The 13,396-nt window shown below is 41.7% G+C and overlaps 1 protein-coding gene across 1 annotated transcript in view; it reads right to left on the bottom strand.

The window, feature by feature from the left end:
• FAM3C (FAM3 metabolism regulating signaling molecule C) overlaps window positions 1-10,885 on the bottom strand; it is a 48,277-nt gene extending 37,392 nt beyond the window's left edge. The window contains exon 1 of the mRNA XM_042468757.1: window positions 10,722-10,885. The gene's annotated coding sequence lies outside the window, so the exon portion shown is untranslated. The remainder of the gene's footprint in view (window positions 1-10,721) is intronic.
• Between the last annotated feature and the right edge of the window lie 2,511 nt (window positions 10,886-13,396).

The raw sequence follows: 13,396 nt of genomic DNA on the forward strand, positions 1-13,396 counted from the left end.
ATGGGGAAATATGAGTATTTCTCTGAAAGTACTGCATTAGAGTTTTGCAAATAGCTGGAGGGTCTGGGTTGTTGTTGTTGTTTTTTTAGTCCTTGGACAGTTGGATTCTGTGGAAGAACACTAGCACTGAATAGTTCATACCCAGCTGTGTCTGTGATTTTCCTATATGTGTTGCTTTGGAGTTACCTAATTACAGATTTATTTAAAGCTTCAAATATCTTTGTGTTTCCCCTTATTTCTGCTTTTCGGTTTCATAACTGCAAAACAACTGGGTTTTTTAAAAGATGGACTCCCTAAGGATCCAATTCCCCACTCAGTACAAAATGGTTTTATTTCTCTGATGTATCAGCACACACACTACTACAGAGAGGTCCAGGCTAATATGTTTGTGAATTTGCTTGCTCACAAAAATGCTTGTCATTTTGATATTATCTCTCGTCAGATATAAAAACTGATTCAGCAAAAATGCAACTCCATTGCACTACATCAAACCAGGGGTGACATTGCTGTGTTCTCCAATCAGCTGCTGCTTGCCAAAATCCAAGGTCTCAGTTGCTCTTTTAACTTGCAGCAGGCAGAGGTCTGGCTGTGATGTTGTGTATTCAGAGTGTGTGTCCTACCTTGAGCTACTCCTTCCCCTTCTCGGTTTCCAAGTCCAGATCACAAAGAGCAATCCTACACAACTACATGTACCTGTATTTTCACTTCAGCACTTTAGAATAAGTAAACACTTTCAAGGCACCAAATTCCATCTGATCTTGGAAGCTAAGTAGGAGGTCAGACCCAGTTAGTACTTGGATGGGAAACTATCAATTAATATCAGGTGCTGCAGGCTATATTTCAGAGGAAAGAACTAGCAAAAGCGCCTCTGAATATTCTTTGACTAGGAAAACCCTATGAAATTCATAAAGTCAACATAAATTGAAAAGTGACACACAAACATACACATACTCATAAATGTAGAATTCAAAGATATGGCTGTGTTAGTCTGTAGAATCAGTATGTAGAGAGATCTTGTAGCATCTTGGAGACTTACTGAAAGAAAAAAGTTGGAAGCATGAGCTTTCGTAGACTTCAGTCTACTTCCTCAGATGCTTTTTATTGAGGTCTACGCTACTCATGCTGCCAACTTCTTTCTTTCAGTGAGTCTCAAAGGTGCTACAAGATCTCTCTACATACGTTCTCATAAAGTAACACATAAATTTAAAAAGTGACACACGAATTAACATGAAACTAGTGATGTGAAGAAAGATATTTTTAGAAGCAAAACAGGAAGCAGCAAGTTTTTAACTGTCAGGAAACTGAGGGACCAAATCTATGGCCCGTTACAAATGGGCACCCTAGGACGGACTCAGTCCGTTCTAGGGTTAGAAAGGGGCGTCTCTTCCAGACGTCCCTAACCCTACCACGGATTGAGTCTGTAACAAATGGCGGCGGCCATTCCACATGGCCGCTGCCATCTTGATGTAACGGACACTCTGCATCCGCACGTCGCGCCCTGGAAGTGATGCCGCGAGTGCGCGACTAGCACTTCACAGCGTCTCTTCCGGGGCCCAGAAAGGAGCGCGATTTTCGCACTCCTTCTGTGCAGCGTCCGGGAACCGTGCCTTTTGGCTGCTGTGGTTCCCGGACACTGCAACCGGCAGCGGCGGCAAACCACCACTTCTCGCCAGTCTGTAACCCGCCTAAATTTACATGTTACAGGCAACTGCAGAATAAATTCAGTCCTACTGGTAGCTCTGGCTGCATGTACACTGCAGATTTAATGCAGTTTGACACTACTTTAACTACCATGGCTCAATGCTACAAAATTCTGGGATCTGTAGCTTTGTGCGATATTCAGCCAACTAAAAATTCCAGGATTCCGTAAGCTGGAGCCATGACATTGTCAAAAGTGCATAAATTCTGCAGTGTGGCAGCAGCCTCTAGGACAGACCAAAGACTAAAAGCAACTTATCAGAAAAGTTAAACTTAGATGTTAAACTCTAACATGTGTGTGTGTGATCATTTTTTAAAAAATTAAAGACAAGTAGTGCCTGAACTCATGAAGCTTTCCATACATTATGCGATGACTGCTGGACAGAAGGAGCCAGTTTGTTGTAGCCGACAACCTCAGTCAGCCTGGCCAAATAGTAGATGGTAGATGTTACAGACCAGCAATTTAGAGAGAGGGCCAGCATGGTGTAGTGGTTTGAGCACTGGGGCACAACTCTGGAGACCAAGGTTCAAATCCCCATTCAGCAGTGGAAACCTACTGAGTGACCTTGGGCAAGTCACACTCCCCCAGCTTCAGAGGAAGACAAAAGCAAAGCCGCTCTGAACAGATCTTGCCAAAAAAAAACACAAAACAACAACAACAAAAAAAAACCTGTGATAAGTTTGCCTTATGTAAGTCGCAAGTCAGAAATGATCCAAAGGCGTATTCAACAAGAACAATGCTGGATAGAGCTGCTTGGCCTTGTAGTTTGGAAGGCGGCATGATTCCTCCCTCTGGTCTAGGTAATGGAGGATTACAGATTGCCCTTGCCATACACAGGGGATCCATTCTTGACCCTTCCGTGTAAGGCAAATTTCACGTATGCTGGAGTCCCATTGAGTTGAATGGTGGCACGCTCTCCAAGAAAGCAGGCAGAAATATGTTTTTATTTGAACATCCAAGATACCTGAAACCTTGTATTTGTGATTCACGGATGCTCATTATTTAGGGGGTGAATATTAATCTGTGATTAAAGGTCCAGTTAGCTTCACAGCTTAATCGATTAAATAAAAGCTGTAAGATTTAACAGCAAATGGAAGAGAGACAATAATGCAGCTATCTTTATTACTGTATATACTTGACTACAAGTCGACCTCTTGTATAAGTTGAGGGCAGGTTTTTGAGCCAGAGTTATGGATTTTGATATGACCCATGGTTAAGACAAGGGTAAAACTTAGCAGCATGTAACAAGGGATGTAAAGGCTGAAGTAAAGGAAAACGATACTAAAGATCTTTAAAAGTTTTCACAGGCACAACTATCTGTGTTCACCCTAAATGCTGGATGGATGAGATAGTAGAGGGGGCTGGTGCTTCTCCAAGAAGAGATTAAGCTCTTACCTTTCACCAGGTGAATTAAAGTATTAAAGGTGAATTAAGAATTAAAGTACAGTATTTACATTGACGCATGGATATGTCAACCCAGGTTTTTGGGTCATTTTTTTGACTAAAATTTCTAGACTTACACATGACATACACAGTAGCTTCCTTCTATGCAGTGAAATGATGGGGGCAGCAACTCTCTGTGCTGTGCCACTCAAAAGAGAAGAATGAGCAAGAATACAGAAATGGCAGCTGGCTCACACCCACTCTCTCTAGGCAAGAGCCCAAACCTCCTCAGTACAGTACCAAGAAAAAGAGTATATGCAAGAAAGGGTAAGAGATATCTGTAGCCTGTCTTCTGCTTTACATGGTTTCTCTGAGAAGCACAATTCTTATTGTGTGCCCGCAAGTCATTTCTGATTTATGACAACTTTAAGAAATCCTATAATGGGTTGTTTGTTAGTGGGATTGCCTTTGCCTTCCCCAGAGGCTGAAAGTATCTGATTTGCCCAAGGTCATGCAGTAGGCTTCCATGGCAAACCCTGGTCTTCTTAGTGTCCTAGTACAACATTCAAACCACTGCATCAAGCTGGCTCTTCGGCAGCCCAATGCTGAGAAACTAGATCTAAGCACAGGAGTTCAGAACCAGGAGTAGGTGTCGGCTCATTTATCCACATTTTTCCTCTGGTTTATATACCAATTATTCTCACTGCCCCCTCCCAGGATAAAGGTAAAGAACTGAAAGCAGTAGTAGGAGCAGATGTTCCTTGAAACCACCACTCATTTGCCTACTTTCATAGGGCAAAAAGTAACCACCCAATACTCCAGTGCTCCAAACAGTGCACTGTAAAGACAACATCATCACCTCTGGATCTGGGTGGGAGGAGAGAGTCTTGAGGTGCTGTCACTCCAGCTCAGAAATTCATACATATCCCTGAAAATTTGTTTTCTCAATAGTTAGCTCTGGTATTTCTCAGAACATCAGCTGTTTTATCTGGGCCTAGTTATTCATGGGCCTAGTTATTCAGACAGAGGATTATACTTCAGGAAAGAAGAGCAGCCATGCTGAATCTGATTCAGGATGCATCTAGACTGTCGAAATAATGTAGCTTGACACTACTTGAAGTGCTGTAGCTCCATCCTAAGAAATCCTAGGATTTGTAATTTTACAAGGCATTTAGCCTTCTCTACCAAAGAATGCTAGTGCCTCACAAAACTATAAACCCCAGGATTCTGTAGGATGGAACCCTGGTAGTTAAAGTGGTGTCATACTGCATTATTTCTACAATGTAGATGTACCCACAGATTCCATTTCAGAGCCACCCAGATGCTTTTTAAATTGTAAGTTTTAAAGTATGAAGCAACTCTTTTAATATGTATTATTTTTACATGCTCTATTAATAGGTCTCATGTATTAATGGAGCGACCATATGTCATGGGCGACTTGAAGGCACATATGCATACAAGCATTTTTAACTGATGTTACATTTCTAACCCATTGATGTATACTATTTTGCTGCTGTTCCCTGCCTCAGTTCCCTAGGGAGAAGCAGGTAAGAAATAATAATAAAAAATACACAACACATAAAACAACAACAACAACAACAACAAAGCAAGATCCATTCTGTGCTGTCACTTGCTGTTCATCTGCTCTCCCAGCATGGAAGCAGTGGCCTAAGTGAGACAGAACAGCTTCCTTCATTTGCAGTGTGCTCTCTATCTGGGAGCTGGTACAGACTGAACAAGTGATATAGGAGGGACAGAAGTAAGGAAGAAATTAACCAGTTCAGGAAGACTCACTGAAAGTATCTCACTTAAGCCCTCTCTCCCTGCCCCCCCCCAAAAAAAATCCAAGACCCAACACAATTCATTTGAGTCCAGCATCCTTTTTCTAACACTGTGTGGCCAGCAAGAAGCCTTAGGCCATATAAAAAACCCTAGAAGTAGGCCAAGGAAGCAAGAGCCCTTTTTGCTTCACAGTAAGTGATACTGAAAGATATACTGCTGCTTTCAGTTGCACTAAACGGGGATGTGCAGTCTATATGCCAAACCTTTTGACTCCAACTCTTCTACTATTACACCACCGGACCCTGACACCTTTGTAAATGGCGAATGTATATTGATTAGAAACAACAAGTTTACTGTAATATTGCTATTATCGTGCAATTGCGCAACTGTGCACTACCGCAATTATTACTGAATTATCCCTGGTGTGATACTCTCTAGTCTAGTCCAAAACATTAGTCTCTAGTGTCAGTCCCTGAGCCTTCAGCCTTTGTCCCTGGTAAGTTTCCAGGAAAATAAAATTTAAATACAAATACAGTGTTACTCCCTGCACACTGGAAACAAATAATGACAAGTCCCCCACATCAAATACCCTAAGAAGCATTCCTTGACAGTTGGCTCTCCATATCCATGAATTTTTTATCCACAGATTCAACCATCTACAGTTTGCAAATATTTTTAAATTATATAAATTCCAAAAAGCAAACCTTGATTTTGCCATTTTATATAAGGGACACCATTTTACTATCCATTGTATTGTATTTAATGGGGCTTGAACATGCACAGATTTTGGTATCCACAGGGGGTCCTGGAACCAAACCCCAGCAGGTACTAAGGGCCCACTGTGCTGCTGAATTGAAGAAAGCCGGGAGTAATTAGGAATGGATTTGTGTGTCATGGATTGTAAGATCAGTCTCTTCTGGAATTCATATCATGTTCCAGGCCTCAGTAGTCTTGGCCAAGATCCTGAATTGCTGACATAACTACAGTGCTGGAGTTCCATCATCAAAATTACCTCTGATGATGCCACCCTCCAAAAAAGTATCTTTCCAGCCTGGCATTACCTTAACCAAGGTGTTTCCAAGGAAATACAGATTGAGGCATGACAAATGCAGTACTCTCTCAGGTGTAGGGTGCATTGAAAACAGGTTGCTGGAAAGGTACCTCAAGGTCCTGCCAAACCTGCTTGGCTCAATCTGACTTCAGGACATCACTGCATTCTTCAACCTTCAGTGATCCAATCTGCAACACCTCAGAAACACTTAGGTCAAAGTGCTGTCATGCTGCAAAGGTAGGCTTTTAGGGCCACGTTTTGTTGTTTATGACTGTTATCAGGAATCTCCAGCAGTTACAAGATTGTTAACTGAGCTTACAAGATTGTAACTGATGAATAGAAAGTCTGCCATTAATTCTATGTTCTTTGTTCCTGGAAAAAGTTGGTGAGCTCAAGTCAATAATAAATTAACAAACTGTATGCTACAAGCCTGCAGCCTGCCCTGCCCTGATCTACTCTGTGCATCCAAATGTGATATACCAATTTTCCCTAATCTTCTCCAGCTTCACAGAGTCTTGGCAACTTTCAAACTTCATTTTTTTGCCTACTGATATTAGCCTGGATCAAAGTTCTAGCGAAGCATAACACAGTAATGTTTTACTGAAATATACCAAAGGAAGCACCTCTATAATTGTGGGTTTTTCAGGCTATGTGGCCATGTTCCAGAAAAGTTTCTTCCTGACGTTTCGCCAGCATTTGTGGCTGGCATCTGGCGAAACATCAGGAAGAATCTTTTCTGGAACATGGCCACATAGCCTGAAAACCCCACAAAAAACTATGGATGTTGGCCATGAAAGCCTTTGACTTTATGAAGCACCTCTACTTTGGAAAGTCTTTAAATGACAATTTGTTGTTATAGGTTTTTACTGTCAGGTTAGCTTCAACTAATGATGATCCCTACGAATGTGGGACTTCCAAGAGCCACAGTGATCAACTGCCCTGAACAAGCCTTACAAGCTCAGGACCATGGCTTCCTCGATTAAATCCAATCCATCTATAATGTGGCCTTATTCTTTTCCTACTGCCCTCCACTTAACCAAGTATTGTTTCCTTTGCCAATGATAATAGCTCCTTTTAATAGTGATATGGGATAGAACTGTTCAGTAAATTTGCAGTGTATACTAATTACGAATACTCTTTTTTCCCCAGTGAAGCAGTCTAAGGCTGAAGAGATGGAAAGGGCAAGGTTGGTAAATATTAAATAGCAGACACAGTAGCAGGATCTTGGAAGATAAAAGAAAGAAACTCAATCCATGAACGAAAGGAGAAAAGGCAATATAGCCTGAGTATCTCTCTAACCCTCATCCAGAAATTTGAAATCCAAAATACTCCAAAATTGTCTACATGGGTAGCTGAGATAGTGACACCTTTGCTTTCTCATGGTTCAGTACACACAAACTTTGCTTCATGCAATCAATCAATCAATCAATCAATCAATCAATCATATTCTGTATAAAATTACCCTTAGGCTAAATATATAAGCTGTATGCCTTCAAGTTGTTTTCAGTTTATGGCAAACTTATCACGGATATTCAACCTGTATTAGGAAAAGACTGGATTTAGAGACATAACACAAGATGTCCCCTGCACCTACTCACAATTGAAAATATTGCGCCTTTGCCTGGCATGATCAAAAATTAGGACCCTGAGTTCACTAACAATAAATTAAAACAACAACATTTTCACCTACTCTAATGAAAACTAGAAATCAAGTTATTCTGAGTATGCATCTGCAACAACACAGTAGCAGTAAACAAAGGGAAACAAAATGTAAACCCACACATAATTTAGCTAAAACTGTCATCACTGCTGCCTCATTCTCTCTCTGCTTACGATCACAGAGGTAAATCTGAGGTTCCACTTCAACAAGTCAACAATTTCAGCAAGTACTGAAAGCTGTTAAGAGGAAAAAGAGATCCACTCTGCCATCACTCATCAAACCTGTCTGACAGTGGATATTAAAATTAAAATGTATTAAGTCACATTTAAACTTTTGACAAGCAAAACTTGCTCAAACTTCCTGGAGGCTATGTCCTTTGAATTGCAACACCCAGCTGCCAATTTCTGACTCATGGAAAACACGTTGTAGCTACTCAGAGATAGAGGAAATGGAAAGTCACTATTAGTACATCTGATATCTCAGGGCTACCTTCCAAGGCCTGATCCCCACTAACTTTTAAACCGGATCACAAATCGGTTTGAACTGGTTCAAATGACCCTGGCTTCCATTTGAATCAATTAACTGAAGCGATTTGGAGAGGGGGCCACATGCTAGACCCAGTTTTGGGTCTTTTTGACGTTGATGTTCTCCGCATCTTTTTGAATAAATCGATTCTGCACAAGTGTGGACCAGATGTGGATCAGAATCCATTTACATTTGCCCTTCGTCCGGCTGGAGCGGGTCCATTTTGAATCAATTCATTTGTAAATGTGAACTACAAGGGGGTTATTTTACAGGGGAAAAATGTGATCAGGGCAAATGTAGTGGAAACCACGCTCCGCTGTCAAATCGATCCATCAATTTGGATCGCAAACTGCTTTTTTGTAAGTGGGAATGAGGCCCAAGAAAGTCCATGTGGCAAACCACTGAGGGGGTTACTCCAAAATAAATGCTGTTGCTGTTCTTGTGTGTGCCTTCTTATGGTGACCCTAAGACAAACCTATCATAAGGTTTTCTTGGCAAGATTTGTTCAGAGGAGGCTTGCCATTGCCTTCCTCTGAGGCTGAGAGCGTGTGACTGGCCCAGGGTCACCCAGTGAATTTCAAGGCAGAGCTAGGAATCAAACCCTAGTCTCCAGAGTCTCAGGCCGACACTCAAACCACTACACCACTCTGGCTACACCAGGTTTACCCTAGGGTTGCCAAAAGTTGGAAACAACTTGGAGGCACACAACAAGTACAATCAGCCCTCTTTATCCATGGATTCATTATCCAGAAATCCAACCATCCACAGCTTGAAAGTATTCAAAAAATATAAATTCCCAAAAGGATACCTTGACTTTGCCGTTTTATGTAAGGGACACCATTTTACTATGCCACTGCATGGTTTTGGTATCCACTGGAATCAAACCTCAGTGGATACCAAGGGCCCACTGTAAAATGGTGTCCCGTATATAAAAAAGTAAAGTGAAGGCCACTGGGCCGTAGTGGTTTGAGTGTTGGACTTTGGCTCTGGAGACAAGGGTTCAATTCCCAGCTTGGCCATGAAAACCCTCTGGGTGACTTTGGGCAAGTCACACTCTTTCAGCCTCTCAGGGGAAAGCAATGGCAAACTTCCTCCAAACAAACCTTACCAAGAAAACCCCATGAGTGATTCACTACATTAGATGTGTTAGAAGCTCTTATACTAGCCCTAGAATAATCAGATGTGCTAATAGTGACTCTCCATTTCCTCCATCTTAATTGTTGTTTTCATTTTATATCCTGTTTTACCCAATGTTGTAAGCCACCTTGAACTTGAGGGAGAGGTGACACATAAATAATAATAATAATTATCATCATCATCATCATCATCATCATCTGAGTAGCTTCCTTTAGGGCCACCATAAGTTGGAAATGACTTGACGGCACATAGCAACAGCAACAACATTTGCTTTTTAACATTCTCAGGGGTACCTTTAGTTTTATAAGAGCTTCCAAGATGCTTTCTACAAGGAAAATGTATATATAAATATAAGTATCTGTAATATATATGTAAGGTTAAAAAAGGTAAGTTTGAGCGCTGGACTTAGGACTCCGGAGACCTGGGTTCGATTCCCAGCTCAGCCAATGAAACCCAATGGGTGATCTTAGGCCAGAAGTCACACTCTCTCAGCCTCAGAGGATGAAAGGCAAGGACAAAACCCCTCTGAAGAAACATGCCAGGAAAACCCCATGGCTTAGGGTCACCACAAGTCAAAAATGACATGGAGACACACAATAACAATATATCAAAGAAACACACAACGACAACAACAATATACTGTATTAAAGCTATGAGGAAACTGAGAGGAGAGGAACCCAAGCTAAGACACCCAAAATGCATCTGAGGAAGTAGGCTCAAGTAAGGCTGAGGAAGCTCATGCTGCCAGCTTCTCTCTTTCAGTCAGTCCCAAAGGGGCTACAAGATGCCTTTGCAGACTCAGGTCCAAAACACACTACAGAAACAATCCAGTTTGAGACCCTGCCCTGGCTCAATGCTAGGGAACCCTGGGATTTGTAGTTTTGTGTGACACTTAGCTTCCTTCTGTGTCAGAGAGAACTCTGGTGCCACAATAAACTACAGTTCCCAGGATCCCCTAGCAATGACCCAGGGCAGTTAAAGCTAAGCAGCCTCAAAAAAGCTGGATTCATTTCTGCAGTGTGTGTGTCTGTGTGTGTGTGTTTGGGACCTCAAGAGGGCTTTGAGGAAAGCTAAGAAAGAGACCCCCTAAACTGAGACCTAAATTCAGGTCTTAGGTCCCAAAACACACTGCAATCCAGTTTGAGGCTGCTTTAAACTGTCCTGGGTCAGTGCTAGGGAATCCTGGGAACTGTAGTTTGTTGTGGCACAGAGCTCTCTCTCTCTCTCTCTCTCTCTCTCTGGCAGAGAAGGCTGAGTGTCTCACAAAACTACAGTTCCCAGAACCCCCTTGTGTTGAGCCAGGGCAGCTAAAGCGGTCTCAAACTGGATTACCCCTGCAGTGTGTGGATGCAGCCCAAAGTGTCGTGTGTCCACTCCCTGGGCAAGGAAGGCACACTCTCTCAGCCTCAAAGGGAGACAACCAAGACAGAGAGGGAGGCCAAAGCAAAGGGGTCCAGGGTCCCAAGCCCAGCCTGCCGCCTTACCTGCTGCCTCCAGAGCAGGAAGAAGAGAGAGGCCCCGATGAGGAGGAGGAGGAGGTGCTGCAAGGCCACCGAGAGAGAGAGAAAGAGAGGCTGCTGGCCAGCCCTTCCATTGATAGACACACAGAGAGACCCACAGGCCGCCCTCTAGCGCTGGAGGACCAGGACTAGGGCTCCGAAGGGGAGGGCTTGAAACAAAGAAAGAAAAAGAAACCCAGTTAGCTCCTGCCCATGTGCAGAAGGCGCAGTGGGGTTGGCTGCCTCCTAGGGCTCAGGGCCATCCTTGGCTGGGGCTCCTCCGAGTTCTATGCCTTTTGTTACGTCACAAAGAGAACATTCCCCCCCCCCTCTCTCTCTGTTTCTCTTTAGCCATTAGGAAGACCTTTCTTTGCCCCCCTTTTTCTTTTGGGTGTGTGTATATATATGTGTGTGTGTGTGTGTAATATATATGTATGGTAAAGGTAAATATGTATACATTATAATATCAGTGTATGTAAGATAAAAAAGGTGTATATATATATATGTGTGTACACACACACACACACATACACACATACACACTCATCCCTCCATGTTTGTGGCTTTGATATTTGCAGATTTGATTATTTATGGATTTGATTATGTTCTCTCTAGGAATATCTAAGTCCTCCAGTGCAACTCTATGGCCAACTTTAACTGAAAGTTCCACTGAATGACCTAGAGACTCCTAGAGAGAACACTCTACTACTAAGCCTTTGTAGCTTAGTTCTATGGTCAGTGTCTGTCAGATGTGGACCACAGAGTTGCAGTGGAGGACCTAGAGGTTCCTAGAGAGGCATTTTCTCAGGTAAAAACAGTGTTTTTGCTATTTGTGGTTTTTCCACATTCATAGGGGTCCTGTGCCCCTAAACTCAGCAAATGTAGAGACAAGTATATATATATATATATATTATAATATATATGTAATATATTTGTAAGGTAAATATATATATATATACACACACTACAATATATACAGTATATGAAATATATCTGTAAGGTTAAAAAAAGGTAAATGTGTGTGTGTGCATATATATATATATATATGTATATGTATGATAAAAAGGTTAATATGTGTGCGTGTGTGTGTATATATATGGTATATTTTGTAATATACTGCATATATATATATATATATATTGTAATATATATATAAAGTAAAAAGCTAAGTGTGTGTGTGTGTAAACATATATTTAAATTATGAATTTTAAATGTGGATTGTTTTAATGTATATACCTCTTATTTGTCCTTTTCAACTGATGTGTGTTTCAACTGTTTTAACTGATGTGGTCTGTCTGTTCCTTGTTGTTGTTCCTCTCCCCGATCCATGGGGAGAGGCAGATAAGAAATAAATATTATTATTACTGTATGTACTCAACTATAAGTCGACCCCATGTATAAGTCGAGGGCAGGTTTTGGGGCTAAATTATGAATTTTGATATGGCCCATGGATAAGTTGAGGGTAAAACTTAGGAGTAAGTAACAAAAGGATGTAACAGGATGAAGCAAATGTAAACAATGCTAAAAAACATGTAGCTCTTCCCTTTCACCAGGGGATGGTTCCTTCCTTTTCTTGTTGATAAGAATTAAAGTACAATACTTACACTGATCCGTGGATAAGTTGACCCAGGTTTTTTGGGGTCAATTTTTTGACTAAAATTCCTAGACCTATACATGAGTATATACAGTATTGTTATATAATATCCACAGATTCAATCATCCAGGGCTTGACAATATCTTTAAATATTTAAATTCCAAGAAACAAGCCTTAATTTTGCAATATCAGGGACGCTATTGTATTATGCCTTTGTATTTAGTGGGACTTGAGCATCCATGGATTTTGATATCCACAGGAGATCCTGAAACCAAACCCTAATGTTTGTTGTTGTTGCTGGGTGACTTCAAGTTGTTTCCGACTTATGGCAATCCCTATCATGGGATTTTCTTGGCAAGATTTGTTCAGGGGAGGCTTGCCATTGCCTTCCCCTGAGGCTGAGAGAGTGTGACTTGCCCAAGGTCACCCACTGTTACCAGCTTAAGAAAACAAATAAGTCAGAGTCTGCCTTTCCAAGGTGGCCAACATTAACTTCGGATGAGTTCTAAAGTACATATTTGTAGAGGATTTGTAGAAGACAATCTGCAAGTTAAATATTGACTCAGGTGAGAATTTTTATAACCTGCAGAGTCAGCTGTGATTGTCTCAAACAACAGCATGAGCCAATTTCTTCTACTGTTGGCACAAGATAAGGCAGCAGCTGCCACACTACAGAATTAATCCAGTTTGGTGGCTCAGTTGTGCTAGGGATGTCTGGGAACTGTTTTTAGCCTTCCCTGTCAGAGAGCTTTGGTGCCACAACAAACAACATTTCCCAGGATTCCCTAGTACTGAGCCAGGGCAGTTAAAGTGGTGTGAAACTGCATTATTTCTGCAGTGTGGATATAGCCAGAGAAGGCTAAATAGCTCACAAAACTAGAAATCCCAGGATTCTGCATGATGGCAGTGAAAGTGGTGTCAAGCTGCATCATTTTCCATCTATGAGAAACCAGTCAGACCCACCTGTTACTCTCACCAGAACTCAGGAAAGATCCTTTTTGGCCTACAAGTGCCTCACCAAAGGATCTTTCCTGAGTTCTGGTGAGAGTAACAGGTGGGTCTGACT

The sequence above is a fragment of the Sceloporus undulatus genome, chromosome 5, assembly GCF_019175285.1.
Source record: "Sceloporus undulatus isolate JIND9_A2432 ecotype Alabama chromosome 5, SceUnd_v1.1, whole genome shotgun sequence".
NCBI classification, from domain to species: Eukaryota; Metazoa; Chordata; class Lepidosauria; order Squamata; family Phrynosomatidae; genus Sceloporus; species Sceloporus undulatus.